The sequence below is a fragment of the Parasteatoda tepidariorum genome, chromosome 3 (assembly GCF_043381705.1).
Source record: "Parasteatoda tepidariorum isolate YZ-2023 chromosome 3, CAS_Ptep_4.0, whole genome shotgun sequence".
In the NCBI taxonomy this organism is placed as follows: Eukaryota; Metazoa; Arthropoda; class Arachnida; order Araneae; family Theridiidae; genus Parasteatoda; species Parasteatoda tepidariorum.
Genome location: NC_092206.1, coordinates 51,750,650 through 51,770,280, shown reverse-complemented (window position 1 = coordinate 51,770,280; position 19,631 = coordinate 51,750,650). Strand labels below are relative to the sequence as shown.

Genomic DNA, 19,631 nt, shown 5'->3' with positions numbered 1-19,631 from the left:
CCATATAGTACAGTAAAACAGATTTTTTTTCGCCGAGCACAAAATGGTTTATGAATGTTTTATATATTTAATAATATTATGCATCATTTCATGGGAATATAGTTTTAATAAGCAACCATTTTTCTCTTGCTTTTAAATAATGATGTTCGTTTTTTGCAAGGATTTTTTATGATTTTTAAAGGAGAACTTTCGATTTCTACTTTAGAGAACATATTAGTTTGCGGTTCTTTAAGTACATGCAAAATATTATTTATGCATGAGAAAATCTATATTTGACTTGATGAGCCTGTTTTTAATTATATGCAAGACTAAATTTGGAAACAAGCTTTTGTGCATTAAAAATATCCTTATTTAGAAAAAAAAAATGCAGATTGAATTGCCAAAACTGAAATTAGGGGCATCTTATATTTTTTAAATGTAAATTAAATTGGTTTAAATTTTAATATTAAACTGGAATAAATTACAAAAATTTTATTTTCATTTAAATTAAGCATTTTGAATTTAATGATTTGAAAATTTTTTATTTTAATTTTGATAGGATTTAAAAAATATTTTGCAGTGTAATAAACATTTAAACAGCATAAGAAATTGTTTTTAATTCCAAAATCCACCTTAATAAAGTAACTTAAACTAACGTAACTTATCTCAGGAGCTTATCTAGAAACTTAGCACAAACTTAAGTCTACACGACTTAAATACTAATCAATGAACAATACTGCTAGTCAAAGAAGATGAGCTCTCAAAGTAATTTCTTAATTTTGCCAAAATATCTTTTACTTAATTACTTATTAAGGACTTCGATTGAAAAATTTAAAATGAAGCTTAATAATACATACAACAATGATAAACCTTGTAAATTAGATAATGGAATATAATTGCAGAATTTTTTAAAAAAAAGTTAGTTTCCTTAATAATAAAAAAAAGGAAATTAATGAAAATAATAAAATATTAAAGCAAAACTTTCATTTGAGATTACTCTATAATGAAATCAGTTATATATCTGAAGATGATTCGAAATAACATCATAAAAAGAAATTTTATAACTTATTTTAAAATTCAAAATATTTTTTTTTCCTTTTTATTATACACATTATAGAAAGTTCGATATTTTCCAAATTATATAAAATGAACTTTTTAAGATTATTCCATAAATTTTTACCATTCATCTACTTTTGCCAGTAATCAGAAGCTGCTTATGTAAAAATACCAGCTTCCTTTATATTTAATATAAGGTAAAATGGACTGGAATTTCAATCAGTGCCATTTTATTTATGTTTCCAGTTAATCTAAATTGTCTTTTTATTAAAAATCATTAGTTAACCAAAAGATAATTTTTCATTGCACTACTGTTACTGGCACATTTTTTCAAAAAATTTCCAAAAGATCTTTCTGGCGAAATCTGTAACAAAACTAAATTATTACACATTACGTAAAATTAATGACACGCATTATTTATCATTATAACAACTGCATTTGTACCTATTTTAAATGTATGTATGATTTATATAATTTAAACTAATTTTGTAACTGAAAATACTTTTTTATATGCTTAATCTGTTTATGGTATAAAGTTGATAAATTCGTATTGCATAAAGTTGATAAAAATGTTGGAGATAATGCTGTTCACCTCTCATTTTCAGATCTAAAGGAGTTTCACATGTTTATGTAATTCAAATATATTTATGCTTTCCAATATTTTCCGATATTAAAATGTATTTCGTAATAAAAAGTTATATAGTAATATCTTTATTGACAATTTGTCTTTAGTCAATTCATGAAGTTTTCATAGCCACATAATTTTTATTAAATGTTTTGATGTTTAGAAATGAAACAGTTTTTTCTAATCTAGTCTAAAGAAAAACAAAAAATAATCAAAATCGATTGCTTGATCTTAATAGTATAAACTTGACATCATTTATACTTGTTGCTTGTAGATTGTTTAATTTCTAAATACAATTTTTGAGAAGATATAAAATAAATTTAATCTTAATCTTGATTCACTTTCCACTTTTCTTACAAGATATATTATTATTTCCATTTTACTTTCAAGATATACAGCTTTGTGGTCTTTGTTTACCACACATTATATCCGGTGTTACCTTTGTTTGAAATTTAAATTTCGAGGAAATCAGAAATTAAGTTAAGTGTAGAAAAAGTACATTTTTGCATTATTTACAAAACTAAGTTTCGGTTTGCATTTCTAAGAAGTTCTATTTACTTTGAGTCTAAAATAATATTAATTTTATTTTTCAAAGAAACTACCATAATCTGCAAGCCTTCGCTCTTATCTTCCCAAAAAGGATTTCTTTTGTTACGTTTGCTTTCTCTTAAGTAATAATCTTGTTTATATAAGAATTTCTGTTTGGAAACAAATTCTAATAGATAACAATGCAATCAGAAGCAACTGAAAGAAAAATAACTTTTAAATAAAAATGATTCGTCTTTCTATTTAAGGGAAAATATTGCCACAAAAATTTAATTTTTAAAATTATGTTAAATTAATAAATAGGAAATCTACATTCATGATCTTTTCCTAAGTGACACAGTACATTCATTTGTTTGAATTTAAGGATTTGAATCAAAGATTATAAATGATTTTAAAATAGTTAAATCATTGAAGTTTAATTAATACAAGGAAATTAGAAAGCAGTTAATAATTTGCAAATTTCACGAAGACAACTCACAATATTCAAATATATTCTCACATAAGCCAATGTAAAGCTTTATAAATTGGATATTGATAATAAATTTGAAATAGAATTTGAATTGACTAATTAATATGACGTCAGGAAAAGTGGATGCTGCACTCTTTAAGTGAGTATGCATACTCGATGCGGTATTCATTTGAAAAAATATGCAATTATTAGAGTTTTTGAACACCGAATTCGGATAGGTATCATACCTCAGCTTTTACAATATACGAAAAAAATATATTCTTTCTTTTTTCGATTGAACAAAATAAAATATTTCTGCTGCTGTGTATAACTTCATAAATTTATTGGAAGAAACTGAAAACAGATGAGTGCATTAAAGAGACAAGGAAAATAAAACATGTAGTTTTTTTAACAAGTTTAAAAGTATATATTATTGCTTTTAAACTAGTAAATGTATTGCATACGAGAGAAGGCTTGTTTTAGGAACTAGCCTAAATCTTAAAAACAATAAAGAAAATACTGTTTTAAAACCGAAGAAATAAGGTAAATTAGGTTACCAAATAACCAAAGAGGTAATATTAATTTGGTAAAATTAACAATAAAATAGGGTTTTAGACTATGTGATGAAATTTTGTAAATTTGGCAATTTTATCATGATGCCTTAGAGCATGACACAAGAACTATTTATTCAGATAAAGTGTGTGGTTATAAGGACTATAATTTTGAAGTAAGAATCGTAGACTGTTACCATGTGAACGGAAAAATTACGAAATGAAAGGTTTAAATACCCCATGTTTTGGTTTTATTAAACAGAATTATGTTGTTTTCCTACCCCGAAAGATAATTACCATACAGTAAGGTAATTTACACCTAAGTGTGAACAAGAAAGTATTTTTAAACAGGATGTTAAGTAATGCTATTCACTCGAACAATTTTTTTTTAAAATTACGATAACATATTTTTTTAATATGCAAACAATATCCTTAAACTGTTTTGCTAAAGCTTAATAACTGTGTAATCGAAAACAAACGAGTAGTTTTGACAACGGACATTTATCAATTTAAACATAAGTAGATATTAATTCTGTAACCATTAAGGTAAAAGTTTCATACAATCTTTTTGCTAAATTTCTTAGAAAAGTACTCCCTGAGAAAATGGGTAAGTTATAAATAAATAGGCATCGTAAGTTTTTCTAGAATGGTAGGCGGTAATTACCTTGTAAGAGAATACCTTCTGGAACGAGTTTCAGACTTGGAATGAATCCAATTTTTTCTATTTATTGTCCTTATGTAAGATCCTATATAACACAGAATAAACATAAATAAAGTTAAAAACAAATAAAATGTCCGAACAAGACAAATAAGGTCACTACATTTAATTTCCCGTACCATTTTATGTCACTTTTCAGATTTTTTTTGTAAATTACTATATGTTTATTATCTCCATTTATTTTGTTTTACGCAAGCTTTGAAGACATTAGTATGAATTATAGAAAAAATATTTTTTATTATTATTTTCTATTTTGAGTATTGCATATTGTTTGTAATAAATAAATGAAGTTGTTGAAATCCACTGTTTTATAACAATTAAATGAAATTAAATAATAAGTTATTTAATTGTTATTTAATTATATTCAAACAAGCTCCTCCTCTATTCAAACAAGTCCTCTAATGTAGCTACTTAACTATGGTAAATTTAAGTTTCACAGTTTAAAAATCCAATTCAATTACATTATATTTGTGTCAAATGACATCCCTTAATTCTAAATTAACGTTAGGCATCTGATCATTTTTTAACAAAAATTCACTAATTAATCGCAACGAAGAACAAACAATTTAGAAAAATTAATATTTAGCAACTCAACTACCTTCAAACTTCCTCCCCAATCCCAGGTTTGGTATGGGTAAGAAAAACCCAAAACTAACTTTCCTTGGAGCCAAGTGATTTTGTGTAATAATTAAATAAGATGTCATGAAATCCGTAACGCATTAAATAAATACATATTTCTAATACATGATGAAAGTAAGGAAATTTACTGACTTGATGAAAGAGATGAATTAATACCTGGATAATAATAAAAAACTTAATTAATAATAAATTTAAATTAAGAAAAAAATTTAAACCAGGCTTCAGCCTGAAGAGTATGGCTACAAAGAAAATTTTTAATATCCCTCTTCATCCTTAAATCAAATCACTTCTCAGATCAATAAACAAATTATTATGAGCTTAAATTATGATTTATTATTAACCTAGTTGGGGCACCTGAATAATTTGGTTTGAGTTCAGATATTTTTGTGAAAACTAAACACTTGTCTACATTTCTAATCATGATCTACACTACTTTATTTAACAACATAATATTAAATACTTTATAACGCATGCGGAAATCAATGTCAGAATTTGTGTAAAGACAGTAAAACTGATAATGTGGCACAGGTTTCTGTAGAATCTACTCCTCCAAATTTTTTAACTCTCCATGCTATTCAAATCATGGTAACAAATGAAGTATCACGGCATCTTAGATGGTGCCTTTTTGTTGGAAAACTTCAGTAACTCATCTTCCTTAATTAATTTATTCACATTTTTCCTTCAGACAATAATAGACATAAAAACTACTGGAATTCAAAAAGAGGACAGTTAAGAGAGGACAGCAACATCAAATCTTTTAAATCTTCTTAATTTTCAGGCATTTTAATAACAAAACACCACCAAAAATTGTTTTCCAACGGTATTATTATTCACAAAATATTTTTAAATTATGATTAGGATATGAAATAATTTTAAAAATGAATAAAATAATAATAAAATAATGCGACAGTTAAATTACATAAATTTCTGTAGGATATAATATCTTAAACAAAAAATTTATGACCTCAAAATTTAAATTATTTGCCATCTACAGTTGTTTTCTTAAAGCTTCCTACAAAAATTGAATTTGGTGATTAAGCTGTGATTCAATTCAACTGGCACAAATTTATATTATTATTAATTAAAAAATAAAATTCTGTATACAAGTAAAAAATGTTTTTAACTGAACGCTGCTATAACAAATAAAAAACAATATTCGTTACTTTATTATTTACAGTTTTACGCATATATTCTTCAAAAAATATGTTTACGGTCTCTTCTGAGGTTGAAACACTAATTTATTAATAAACATAAGTAATTTCCGAAACAATAATTAGAATTCAGAGGTACTTTTTCCAGATTTTGCTTCCTTTAGCTTTTAGAACAAAAAAAACAAACATTGTTTGTTGTAAGTATATAGTTAACCACTAGTTTCTCAATTATATTTTCTCCCTATTTACCTTTTTTAACCAGTTTACCTGTGGTTAAAGAAAATTTAAAAATATAATTATGCATGCAATGCAATTTTTTTACTGTTCTAAACTCTTTAAAAAAAAAACTCATATAGCAGGTACGTAATTTTATTAATGCATATTTAGTTTATAAAATGGTACCTCAGTTATCTTTCATTTTTTCTTTTCCTGTTTCTTGCCATTTTCTTAGTAAATATTGTTGATCTATCAATTAAACATGTACACGTTAAGATCATTTTTATCATTTTTACTACTTACATTGTTATAAATAGCATGGTATAATAAATATTGCAGTTAAATACATGGTTAGTTTTCAGTTTCCCAGTAAAAAAAACACGTCAAGGTCATTTTTCAAATCTTTTTTACTACTTTAATTGTTATAATTAACATGATATAATAAACACCTAATTTAAATACAAGGTTAGTTTTTAGTACCCTTGTAAAAAATACGTCACGGTCATTTTTATCTTTTGTTACGACGTGAATTGTTATAAATAACGTTACATAATAAACACCAAATTTAATGGTTAGTTATTAGTACTCCAGTAAGAAATGCATAGCATTCCTGCAAAAGCCCGTTATGGGCTCGAGGGTTCATAGAGCTTAAGGCTTCTCATGTTCAAGCATGATGGTGGTTAAGACATTATTGTGGCAATATTGCACACAGTTCGCTTTTACTGAGGCAAGCTGAACCCATCGATCTGAAGCTGTGTGACTTTCAATTCATCTCTGGGGATCGAACCCTAGTTTATCAAAATGGCAGTCAGTGCATTAAATCCTGAGCCACTCCAGATAGTTTCTCAGACGTTTTTACTGACAGATTCAGTTTAAAGCACTGTTTAATAATTTTACCTTAAACAAATAAACAATTTTTTTCTTTTTTTTTCGCACAGTATTCTCAGACTTTTTTTTTGCAATGATTATATATCAATATTAAAGGCAATACGATAAGTTAGGTTTTAATAGAAAAAATAAATGAATGAAATCAGTCTTTGTTACGTCAAGCGATCGGGTATCATAATTTTGATCTAGCTGCACATGTATGTCATTTTGATTTATGTTGCTAAGTTAACTATCAAACAATTCTATGGCTGGTAACAGTATTTTTATTTTTATTTCTTTTAGAATTCGTTTTTTTTTATCGAAATGTTTTTAACCTAACAAAATTCTTTGCCGACTGTTCTCTCTATATATGAAGAAAATAAAGTAAATATTTAAGTGTTGCGAAAATAATCTTATTTAGTTGTACACAGTACTTCATTCTTAGTTTGCGTAGCACATTTTACATCATAAAAACACAATTTGTAACTTTTTTTAAAAAAATACAATAATTTATAAACATTTTTGAAAATTGTTGATTATGTGTAATATAAATGTACTCATATTTATATATTGTTTAAAGGAAATGAATCCAAATATGTCATACATACTGATAATTTCCTGAGTTTTAATCTAAATGGAAAGGGTACAATTAACTTCCTTCCCTTTCAGCTCCATTTTGCACTCCCAATGTCCACTTTGGTTACAATTAAAGCAGAAGTACTTTGATCAACTGGCTTTATTTGGGCGTAAAAGTCATATTAAATAAGATTATATTTCAAAAGCGTTCTTTTGAAGTTCATGTCCGTCCTCATCGTAATGAAGGCGGAAGTGCCATAGCAGTTGGGATTTTAGTTTTAAACATGCCTTTAATATGTATTTTACAAATCTGAAAAATAGACAAGAAATAAAGATCTTTCTGAAAAGTGAATATTCTTAATTTATTAAATGCTCTTCAATAATATTTATGATAGAATAATGCAACCGGTTTGAATAATTTACAAGTTAATCAGCAAAATATATTTAAATCAGTGTAGTTTATCACATGCTAATTATTTTAGTGTTTTTTTTATTTGGAATAATAAACAGAATATGAATTTCTCTGTAAAAGGTTTGAAGTAATAAAATGGTAAGCAAGATTTTTCAAATTGTTAAAGCATCGTCAGAAAAAAAGTACCACGTACTGTTTCTATAGATTTTGAAAAATACAACCCAAAGAATTTCGAATCATTCAACAACAAAAAAAAAAAAAAAAAAAAAAAAAAAAAAAAAACTCAATTTAGGATACCAGTATGAGATTATACTCTGCTCAAAAAATTCCAATAATCAAGTCGTGAACATTTTCACTAAAACAATATCTAAAAATAGATTTAAAAAAATCCATAATTTCATCGTGCGTTGTTGCAACTTTTTCAACGAGTCCCACAAATTTAAATTTTAAGACTATATCATGTTAAAAGAAATGACTGTGTTTTCCTAATTAATTGTCTCAATTTTTACGATTATCCATTAACATCATGTTACTGTAAATCGCTAAGAACAACACCACTTGTGGAGCCGGGATAGTCTGTTAGGCAGGGACACTGCATTCTTGTTCATGAGAACGGAAGTTCTCACAAATCCAGCCGGCCGAAGACTCCATTTGTAGTAAATGGTGACTGGTGCACGTTAAGTCTGTCGGATCACAAAGTGCTCTATGTTCCCATAACAAATTATACCTCTAGAGAGAACTGAATTGGAGATGTATCGTTCTTTGGTTCAGGTCAAAATTACGATCTGTGAATATTAGTTGCATCAATTGGTCCTCCCTATAAACAGGTACGACAATGTGTTAGAAGTCAAATCCTCGGGAAACTTTGGAAAACAAGAACACTCACACTCCTTGTCTCATTGGCCTACGTCAATTAGTACACCACCTCTTGTATACACACTAATCTAAATCATATTACTAATTAGACAAACACTAATACAAACTGGAGGATTTGGGCATAATTACGAATTAAATCAAAATAAATACTAAAAGTATGTGTAATCTTTCTTGAATATTGATATATACATTCATTTTAAATGGAATACAAATAAGATGAACATACTCTAATATCAAGGTGTTTCCAAGGTATGTCCATAGCGCTACCCACATTATGAGAGACGCTAATTTTGCGTCAGTAAGTTAGACACCCACATTATTTCTCAGAAACTACAAATAAAATGCTTTAAATCTTGTTTCTCAGAATGCAATTCGTGGAAATAATGAGTTTCCCTTACTTAGTATCCACACTTAACCCGCATGTTTTTTTCTTATCCCTCATTTGGTTAGAGATAAACACATTCCTCTATTAGTTCTCAGTATATTATTCATTTCTGTGTGAATCAAATTATAGTAAGGGAAATGGGAAGCTTCTGCGACATGTTGCTTTTTTTACGTTTTTCTTTTGCGTCTATGCTCAGCTTTTTTTCTCCTTTTTAAGCTATCTGACTCGCACAAAATCATGATTTTGTGCAAAATTTTGATTGAGTTTATTAGAATTCCTGTACTCTCTGCCTCATAAAAATACCTTACTTTTGTTTATATTCCACTTATTTACTCAGTTATACCAGTCTTATGGATTAATGATGTTAAGTCTTTAAATGCGTTTATTTCAAAATCAGATTTTTTTCAAATTTTACACCACCTTTAAACACGATATTTCACCTTGTTTTTTTTAAAATAATTGTCTACTATTTTTCAAGAGTGTTTATGGTTATAGCATACATGTTTTGGATTACAGACTGAGAGTAAAGTGTAGAATTTCATTTTCATGCATGTGTTTTTGCAAAGAGAAATGTGGAAATTTTTAAAAATTTGCTTTTTTAAGTACATTGATCCCTAACTCAGCAGTACATACTCTTGATTTTAAGATGTTTAAAACAAAGTCGATAGCCTTCTAAATAAAATCCTCAATGGATTTTTTTTTGTAGGCAGTATAATTTTTTTACAATGTTTCTAGAAAATGCAACAAAAAAAATACATAAATAAATAAATAAAAATTCCCTATTTTTACCAAAAAATGACAAAACCTTTCTAACTAAAAATTGCAAGGTGTAGAATTTCATTTATAAAAAATAGCAATAATAAAATTTTTTGTTAGTTTTGTAGATTTTTACATATAATTAAACAAAGGAACTAATTTTTAAAAATTTTATATTAATATATAAAAAAAAGTTGTCGAAACTAGTTGGATACATTAAACAAATTATTGCCACTGTGTCAAAGAGGACCACCGTGTCAATAGGATTGCCACCGTGTCAATAGGAAGTAAAACCCATTTCCGAATAGGACTATTTCCTCCTGATTTGCCCTAATTTGCCTGAAACGTACATTAATTAATAAATTAAAATTTATAACTCCAAATACACATTTATTAATTTAAAGCACTCGGTTATTATATTCCTGTTTCTACCCCTTGGGCTTGAAGGAAACTTTTTAAACTTCTACTAGAAACTCGGAGTGAGTTAATATCATTCAATATATTATAGTTCAAATTTGCTGAAAACTTCATGCAAACTCTGTAAATTCTAAATGCAAAAATTTACGCATACACATAAAATTCGGGAACAAATTATAGTAAAAGGTTCTGGCACTTACGGCACCAGTACATAAAAGTAAAAATCCATTTTTACCGTTATTTTTTAAATTTTGCGGAACAAAAAAAAAGCTGATTAACCATAGATTTTACAGTCATATTTAATGTAAAATCCCAATAGTTAAATTAATATTACTCTTTATTAAGTACTATAAAATATTTAGGTAAGGCATCTGAAGGTAAGGAGGCAGTACTATTTACCTGAATTTGATTCAATTTTTTGATAGAATAGGCAAGAATTTCTTTTTGAATTTTGTTATATAAAACTATTATTCAATTTAAAACACAGCTAAGCATTTTATCAAATCTTATTTTTTACGTATTTTTATCAAAAAGTAACAACTGGAATTCAATTGAAGAAAAACTATTATTTTTTCTGAGACATTTATTTTATCGATTGTTAGTTTAAAATGCAACTAAAACATTTTAATCAAAGAATAAGTTTAAAAAACTTTTTTGCACAGCTTATTTATTTAGCTTTCTGGCAGGAAATGCCCAATTAATGTATTTTTCCTTGACACTCTGATGGATATATATCATAAATATTATAATTCTGCTAGTTTTAATGGTTCTAAGGACATCTACAAAATATTAGTAATTCAACTGTAATAAACACTCTCTGTTCTGAAATTTTTAAAATGGGTTAGTTTTAAAGCTTGAAACGGTTATTGACAAATTCGGCTTTTTGAAAATGTATAATTATTCCACTTTAGATTAATGATTTGTTTTTACGATGGATTAAAGTTACGGATTAAAGTTACGATTCCGTAAATAAAATGTCCACTTTACATATCGTTATGACACATGCACTATTACTATTACGCATTTCGTCAGCATTTAAGCACAATTTCATTTCTTTGAAAAAAATCTTATTTTTTATACTCAAAAATCTGTTTGCGTCATAGTGAATAAAATTTAAGCATTTTTCAATGAAAATAAAACCACATTTTTTAAACTTTCCCTGATCTGCTTAAAATGGGTTGAAACAAACGTGTAATAATGGCAATTCTTTGTTTAGGCACCTAGCTAATAAAATAAAAAAAATCGTGTTAAACCATTTTTTTTCCAAAATAAAGTATTTACTTTCTGAAATAAAATCTCTCACTTCTGATGATTCATTAATTCTATAGCAGTGTTTCGCTAATTTTAAGAATCATTTCGTCATAAACGAAACTCTCAAATATATGACGTGTACTCTCAAAGGTATGACGAAAATGTTTTGTTGGTTGGACATGCTTTTCCAACTCGAAACATTACATAGCGCATTGTGAGAGATAGCTACTAGTATGAGGAAATTACACTTAAGACTATTCAATCGGAAATAAAGCGACGGGGCAAGCCTGTATGGTAGTCTAGGAGTTGACCACGGGTTCACAGACTCGAACACTGCTTTACGCATTAGTGTAATTTATCTCTCTGTTCTATCAGTCCTTCTTGCGTTATTTGGGCAACATTGATTCCCCTATATGGTGGCCACGATAAAGTGATAATTGGAAAAATCATTTCATTAGAAGCTCCGATTTTTATTTTTATTTTTATTTATTATTGAAATTAAAATGATAAAATATTTCATAAATTTTGAGGAAATTTGATTTCTGGAAGAAGTGACAGCAGCTCCTTCTTCACTCTGGCGAAATGTTTGTTCCGAACATGTATCAAGAAACTGCTTCTCCAAAAATTTACAGTGTTTCCACCTTTATTCCTTTTTTACAGTGTTTAATCAGATGTTAATTATAAATCAGAGTAATTTCAGCATTTTCAGCAATAATGAATTTTTTGAAATAAATACTTACAATGAGGCTAATAATTTCGACTCGAACTGAAATAAACTGGTTCGGTTTGTTTTATTATTTTTTTACATATACCTATGGTTAGATAATACATTATATAACTCCCTTAACTAGAAACTACTGTCGCTTCATTTACCAATCTGGATATCCAAAACAGCTTTAGATTACACCATTAATGTGTATGACACATGACTAGGATCCATTAACGCAGAGAATTGAGTTTGTTTGCGCAAAGCTGTAATATCGATTGGTAATTAACATTAAACTACTCGAGTCTAACATTTGCAATAAATCCGACAGACGCAAAGTCATGTTTCAAACTAACTGAGTTAATTTTACTATCCATTTTAAAAAATAATATTTAAATTAATGGATGTATAATCAGAAAAAAAAAGAAATTTATAACTAAGTTCTTACACATAATTTAATTATATAAGTATTTTTTAGATTAGATATTTAATTGCATATTGATTCATATTCACAAATAAATAATGAATAAGTACTATTAAAAATAAAAGACTGTATGTAGTATAAAGTCTGTATATATGTATGTATTTTTTTGATATATGTATGTTTTTCTTTCAAAAAAACTTAATTTTTGGCTTTCCGTAAAGATTTTGTATACGATTGATGATACTTAAAATATGAGTTGCAATATAAAAATATGAGGATTAATAGATTACTAGTGTATATACTTTTTATTTCTAAATTTTATTTAGAAATAATTTGTAAGCCACATTATTATGAAATTAATTATTTTCAATTTCATATTCCAAATTGCTATATTTAAGTTTGGAAATATATATTTCCGTATATTTATTATTTAGATGTGTAATAATTGGATGGATTTCTCTCTAAACAATTTTAATTTCATAATTTGTCACGATCAGCTGACAAGTCTCATCTTCTTCGACATACCGTAAAATAAATAAAACAGAAATAAATTAATAAATAAATAAATTAAATACGGAGCATACATAAACAATAATATAATAACTTGATGGAAAAAAAGCAAGTCAGTGCATAAATATTCTAATAAATGTAGGAAAACCACATAAAGTCACCGTATTCTCAATGGAATTCATAAAATATTCATCATGTGAATATAAATTCAGTCGGGACTTTAGAATAACGAGATAAAATCAACTCATTATAAAATTTTAATTAACGCTTAACATTAATACTTTGTATTATAACTAATGGAGAGTATCAATGAATTAGTGAAAAATGTGAAGGAACTGATTGAAATAAGCAGCTGAGAATTGAAGAATAAACCGATCGCAAAAATGTCAATTAATCATATGCTACTAAGTAATGAGAATTGGTAATTTATTTAGCACGGAAAAACGTGTGCAGATGGGATATTTTGTTCTGTTTCTATGCTGTATAGAAATAATATAAGTGGGACTTTAATAGTCAAGTTAAAAATGTTAACCCTTTGAGGATTCCTATGACTTAGTTTGTAACAATCTTAAATTAAACCATAATTCTGCTACAATTGAGCAATGATATCGTATAATCAAATCCAAGATTGATAAATTTATCAGATAAAGTAATTCAAAATGTCGTAAAATTTATAAATTTTGTATTCAACAAACTTCATTCTCTTTATATTTTGTTCTTCTCAAGAAAAATTTATTTCTATTTACAAATGCATGAGAATTTAATGAAAAATCAGAGAGCTTATTTTTCTATGTCATCAAAACATTTGAATTTTATTTTCTCTCAATTAGAGCATATGCTATAATGATTTTAAAAAATTTTAACACTTACAAACAATTTCTACAACAAACGGCTGTGTTTAAAAGGCATGAAAGATTTTGTTATAAGGCGCGTATATTACGCAAAAAATAAAGAAATCAAATTTTTAAATTACGACTTTTTTTAACATTTTATTACCCAAACTATTCAGCCGATTTCTTCCAAATCTTGTATTTTATCCTTTTAGATTAAATTCGTTAAAATGTCAATGCATGCGTACTTTGTAGTTCAAATTGTTTTCGATACATATAAATAAAATATTAAAAAATAATAATAAGTTATGGAAAATTTTTTTTTACAAAGGAACAGTCTTTGAAGGAACAGATTTTATAATTGTGTGAAAAAACTTATCGAACTTAATAAGTTATGACGAAAGACGCAGAAAGTAAAATTAACATTAAGGGGTCAAAACTTATAATCGTTCTTCTGCTTCTGACCAAATTATTGGGGTCACATTTTTCAGATTGTTGTCCCACCCTTATTTTGAGGGTTAAGAATCCAAATCCATTGAAAAAAGTATGTTTGAGATAAAACTTTTTTATCTGATTTCATATGTTGAAATATCGTCTGTATTAATTAATTAGAATATTTAAGGTTAGACTCTTGAACGATTAGATTGAGTCTCAAAACCTTATCATTAGATCAAAAGTTATCCAGGGTGTGCTTGTTTTAACGCACTGTCCATCAAGATTGAATCAAGTCTTGCAAGTGGCATGTTCACCCATGAATCCATTGTTGTTGATTGTGAAATAGTTACAGGTAATCGCCATATTTCTAGCCTTTGTTAAGTTCTGGATATATATATTTTTTAAATGTTAAATTTACTTTGAATGTTCTCGTGTATACATTTCAATCCGCTATACGCAGTCTACGGTACATTTATTATACATACTATTATAACCCTAAATAGAGACGCATCTACCGTTATTATATTTTGATGCTTTTGAGCGACTCAATTTCTCATTTGAGCAATTACAATATATAAATATATATATTTGACAATATATAAAAATATATACAGTTTAAATTTTAATGATTTACTATCACATGTCTGAATTTGAGTTGTTCATCTAGTAATATATGCAACAAACTTATCTACAATTACCAGTAAATAAAAAAGGAATATATTTTCGAAAATAATAAAAGAAAGATTACGACAAAAATTTGTTATATTTATAAGTCTAAACTGCCATAAAATTTAGCAAAAGATTTCTGTGGTATAGAAAATGAGTCGTAAAACTTTTCGAACTACTGCTTCTTTTAGAAAAGGTTGTGCTACAAATTTAACAATGGATCGTTAACTTACCATATTCCAGAACAAAAAAGATTGATCGAAATTATCTTCAGAAAATATTTCAAAAAATAATCTTGAGAGTGTTATTATTTGCCTAAATTTTAATTTTAAGTGGCTTTTGGTCTGTACTTAAATGCATTTACTTTGAAAAGCAAAAATAATAAAAATTGAATAAATAAATTATTGCATGCTTTTGATTAACTATCATTAAAAATGATGATTAATTAATAATTGTATAAGTATGAAATTATATATATTTGGCGTTAATTTCTAAACAATTTAATTGTATTTAGTTCAAAGATAGCGTTTATTTAATATCAAACTTAAATTTTGACTAAGAGATATTATGAGAAGTAGAGTAAAAAGGAATACGCATTAATCATTTGCATGGCAATGTTCCAAAAATGGAGCATGGGCTTTAGGTTCGAATTTAATAAGTAATTAAAATCCGGATAATATTTTTTTTCATGTGCTTAAAATTTGTATTCTAAAGTATTTTTTGCGTTTTGTTGGGCTCCGTTTCTATAAATATTTATATTCTATTAATTTTAGAAATTCGATCTAATTTCTTAATTTTCATACTGGTATAAAATTTACCAAAATTCCAATTTTTTTAATAATACTACAATACTTTAAAATTTTTAAAGGGATAATATAATTCTTTGATAGGCATCAAATTCAAAATTTTATTTTAAAATTGTTAAATCGAAATATTAGTTCATAATTACATGTTCCATTTTTAGAGCATTGGTGTTTCATGGTTTCCATTTTTTAAATTTCGAGTGATTCATTAAATTATGTTCTATGCATTTCATTCCGCTAGCATAGTGACAGTAATTCATAATAAGAAAATGATGTTTGAATTGGAAAAAAAGGAATTAATGAGTTTAGGTTCAACTGCTATAGATTGCAGAATGACGGAGGCAGAATACTCAAAGTGACAAAATATGGACTCTTTCATATTCAGTGCTTTTCTCTTTATTTTTGAATACTTAAAAAAATTCTTTTTGAAAAGATGATGGATTTCAGGGAGCTGTAATATTTTTCTGAGTGATTTGACAATTATAGAGTTAAAATTTAACATCAATGGGTAACATCAAACATCTTTCCTTTTTAATGTGTTACCAACAATTGTATTGGCTAGATGCATGCTATTGATAGTTTCTCAGTTCTGATGCTTGTGATTTATTTTATTTATGTTCAATATGATATTATCGAGTTAGTTAAGAAAAGTGCGTCTCATTTCTTCAGCTATCTAATTTATAAATTTTCCTTATGCTTATCACCAGGTCTGAGAGATTCATAACGATACAAATTTTCTGATTCAGATTTAAAAAAATCTAGATATTAACGGAGGAGTAATAAAAGAGAAGTTTTAATTTATACGGAATATATAGAAAAAAATTACTTTGGGACTATTATCCCATTCTATATCTGTTAAAATATTAGTTTTAAAAATAGTATAAGAGGAAGTAAAATTTTAACAAAAATACTTGAATTAAGAGCAATTAAAAAAAAGGCTAATTATAAAATCAAATGATACAGGAAAATTGGATGAGCCAAAACAATTGAAAAGCCAGGTACAATTTTGTAAACAAATCTTGAACGCATGAATTATGCTCCTCTTGACGCATTTTAAAACTATTTCGGTAGAATATGAAGAATATCTCAAAAATGATTAATCATTTTACGCTTTAAAAAAATTGAAATACAGGTATATTTCTAACATATTTTACATTTTCATAGAAGTGGGTACCATTTTTTTGAAAGTATAGAATGAACTGAAAGAAATGCTCTGAAACAAATCATGACCATCGCCAGTAGAAACATCGTCAAAAACATGCACTGTAAGAATTTTCATTCTAACATTACGGTAAAATAACAAGCAGCAGACAATTAATCGTAAAGTTTACGGTAAAGAACATTTTTCACCTTTATGGTTTTGAAACCGTTTACATCTAGTATGATTAAAAAACCCTGAATACAAAACTATACGTTTTTTTCCAACCACTTACAGATAGCAAGGTTTCAAAAAAGTAAAAAAGAAATTTATCTGGATATTTTAGATAGTTTAGCAGCTTTATGCTGCTGCCATCTATACAAATAAGAAAATCGTATTCTAATGTTCATGTGTTGAAGAGAATGGAGGTAATATTGTTTGTCTGTCATGAGATTGACAAATTAACCGTCTGGCCTATAATATGTCCCCATCTGCAAGGAACTAAGTTGCTTTATTTATAGGATTGGTGCAATAATATTCTGGTTGTTTAGCAGTATTAGCAACAATAAAGTGGTATTTCTTACAGTTAACAATTTGAATACAGTCTTACTTATAGCTGACCTTTTTGTTTAAGTATGATAAAATAACAATTAAATAAATTGTCATTTAACCACTTTTTCCAAGAAATTTCTAACAGTGTACATGAAAATATTTTCACTTTTCTTTTTTATTTTATTGCCATAAGATGCTCCCTCTGCAGTATCGTGACTTTATCAATTTCCAAGTTATTTGGTTTACCATTTCTTAATTCTGCATTCAAGCAGTCAAGATCAAAAGGCTGAGTAATTAAAGTTCTCTGGTATATTATGATGAAATAATGATCAAGGAATTGTGTAGTAACAGTTTAAAAGTACTTTACACTAACTTTCTATGGCTAAGAGAAATTGACTGAATTTTAGATCCAATTGAAGATTTTTTTGAAAACATTAAGTATCAAGTGGTTTTGAATTTAAACAAGGCACACAAAAAATTTTCTGAACGGAATACTTAGCTTTCTGTGTTTCAGAAAATCACATGTTTATGAATAATTTGTAATAATGATGAACTGAAGAAATATCGATGCATGTTTTTCGAATTTAAAAGTGATAGAAAAATGTAGAGTAGTTTTAGACAGGAAATGCATGAAACGGTGCAATTCGCATTGATGACATCTGAAGAAAATGAACAAATAATAAACTACACAAAAACGAAAAAAACTCGTATTTAATAAACTTTATCATTATCCAAAAATTGAAATGGATGGTCACTTTTTCGGAGTGAGAGATGCCGGCATCAAAAAAAATATTTTCTAATTTGCCACACCAACGGGCATCCAAAAAAAAAGATGTCCAATATTCAGATAGGTAGACTTCTTGATAAAAAACTTGAGCATCCTCAAAGTAACAGAATTTAATGCCAAGAAAAATGATAGGGCAGTAGCTTGGAATAGAATTCTAAGGAAGGCCAAGGCTCACACTGGGCTATCACGTTATTAAGGAAGGAAGGAAAAATGTAGGGTATGAAGTTGTAACCAAAAGCAAATGTTTTGATAAAAATTTAATAACCCTATTTACCCTCCATAACTCTCTTGTTTATAAGATTTAACTCTGAGAGAATTTATAACCATATTTCTGTTATAATAACAAATACTTATGATAGTTAGTGTAAAGAACGTAAATCTCTTTATAGCATTAAAATGATTATTTATTTTAATTTTCTAAATATTTTTGCCTTTGATGTAGTTAATTTGGCCTTTTAGTCAAATTGTCTCTCCTTGATATTTTTATAAGACCGAAACTATTCAGTCTCTTTGAAAGTTAATGGCCTTTATCTGTAATCTTTGATTATAAATTTTCAGATATCACTAAGAAACTGATTTTATGATTTAGTTTCTTTAAAAATTGCCAGTAGGCTTTCTTTAGATTTCTTTCTTTTCGCTTATAAATAGCTTTCTTTTACGTGCAATAATTAATAACTTATTCACGGTTTAATTTTTTCGATATGTTTATTGGACCTTTTAGAATTTATTTTAAAACTTGTTTGGAGACGCTTTTATAAAGTGAGGAAAATAAAATTCAGGACGCAACTCGTGATACAATCATTGAATATTCACGTACTGGGAGGTAATCTTTATCAATGGTTAAAATTTAAATTAGCTAATTAAATCTAGAAGACGATGTTTGGAAGTAACTAAAAGAGACACAACAGCGTTCTTTCTCTTAAGAATATCGGAAACTTCATTTTAAGAATACAACTACACCTCTGCATATAATGAAAGTTAAACACCTAAATCCACTGAAGAAAAACGTCTGTTTATTCAGTGAAGGTATACTTTTTTGTGTAATTTATAAAATTCAAACATCGTCAACAATTATTAATTAGCATATTTGTGGTCAATTGTACTCACTTTTATGTGAAAAAAATGATTATAGACTTGAAAAATTATTAGATTAGATGTTATTAGACTAGATGTTAGACTAGAAAAAAGAGATTGCGCATTGTATTGCTATGATTGCGCAAAGAGTTTGCGCATTGTATGCAACAAATAGTACTATACTGTTATATATTACTCAGTTACATGAATGTTAATATTAATAATATGCAATTTGTA

General features: G+C 27.1%; 1 long non-coding RNA gene across 1 annotated transcript in view; it reads right to left on the bottom strand.

Annotated features, from left to right (window-relative positions):
• Positions 1–4,995: 4,995 nt before the first annotated feature.
• The window catches only part of LOC139425220 (uncharacterized), a 63,189-nt gene continuing 48,553 nt past the window's right edge, over positions 4,996–19,631 (bottom strand). Inside the window, exon 3 of the long non-coding RNA XR_011636496.1 lies at positions 4,996–5,269. This is a non-coding gene — a long non-coding RNA (uncharacterized lncRNA). The remainder of the gene's footprint in view (positions 5,270–19,631) is intronic.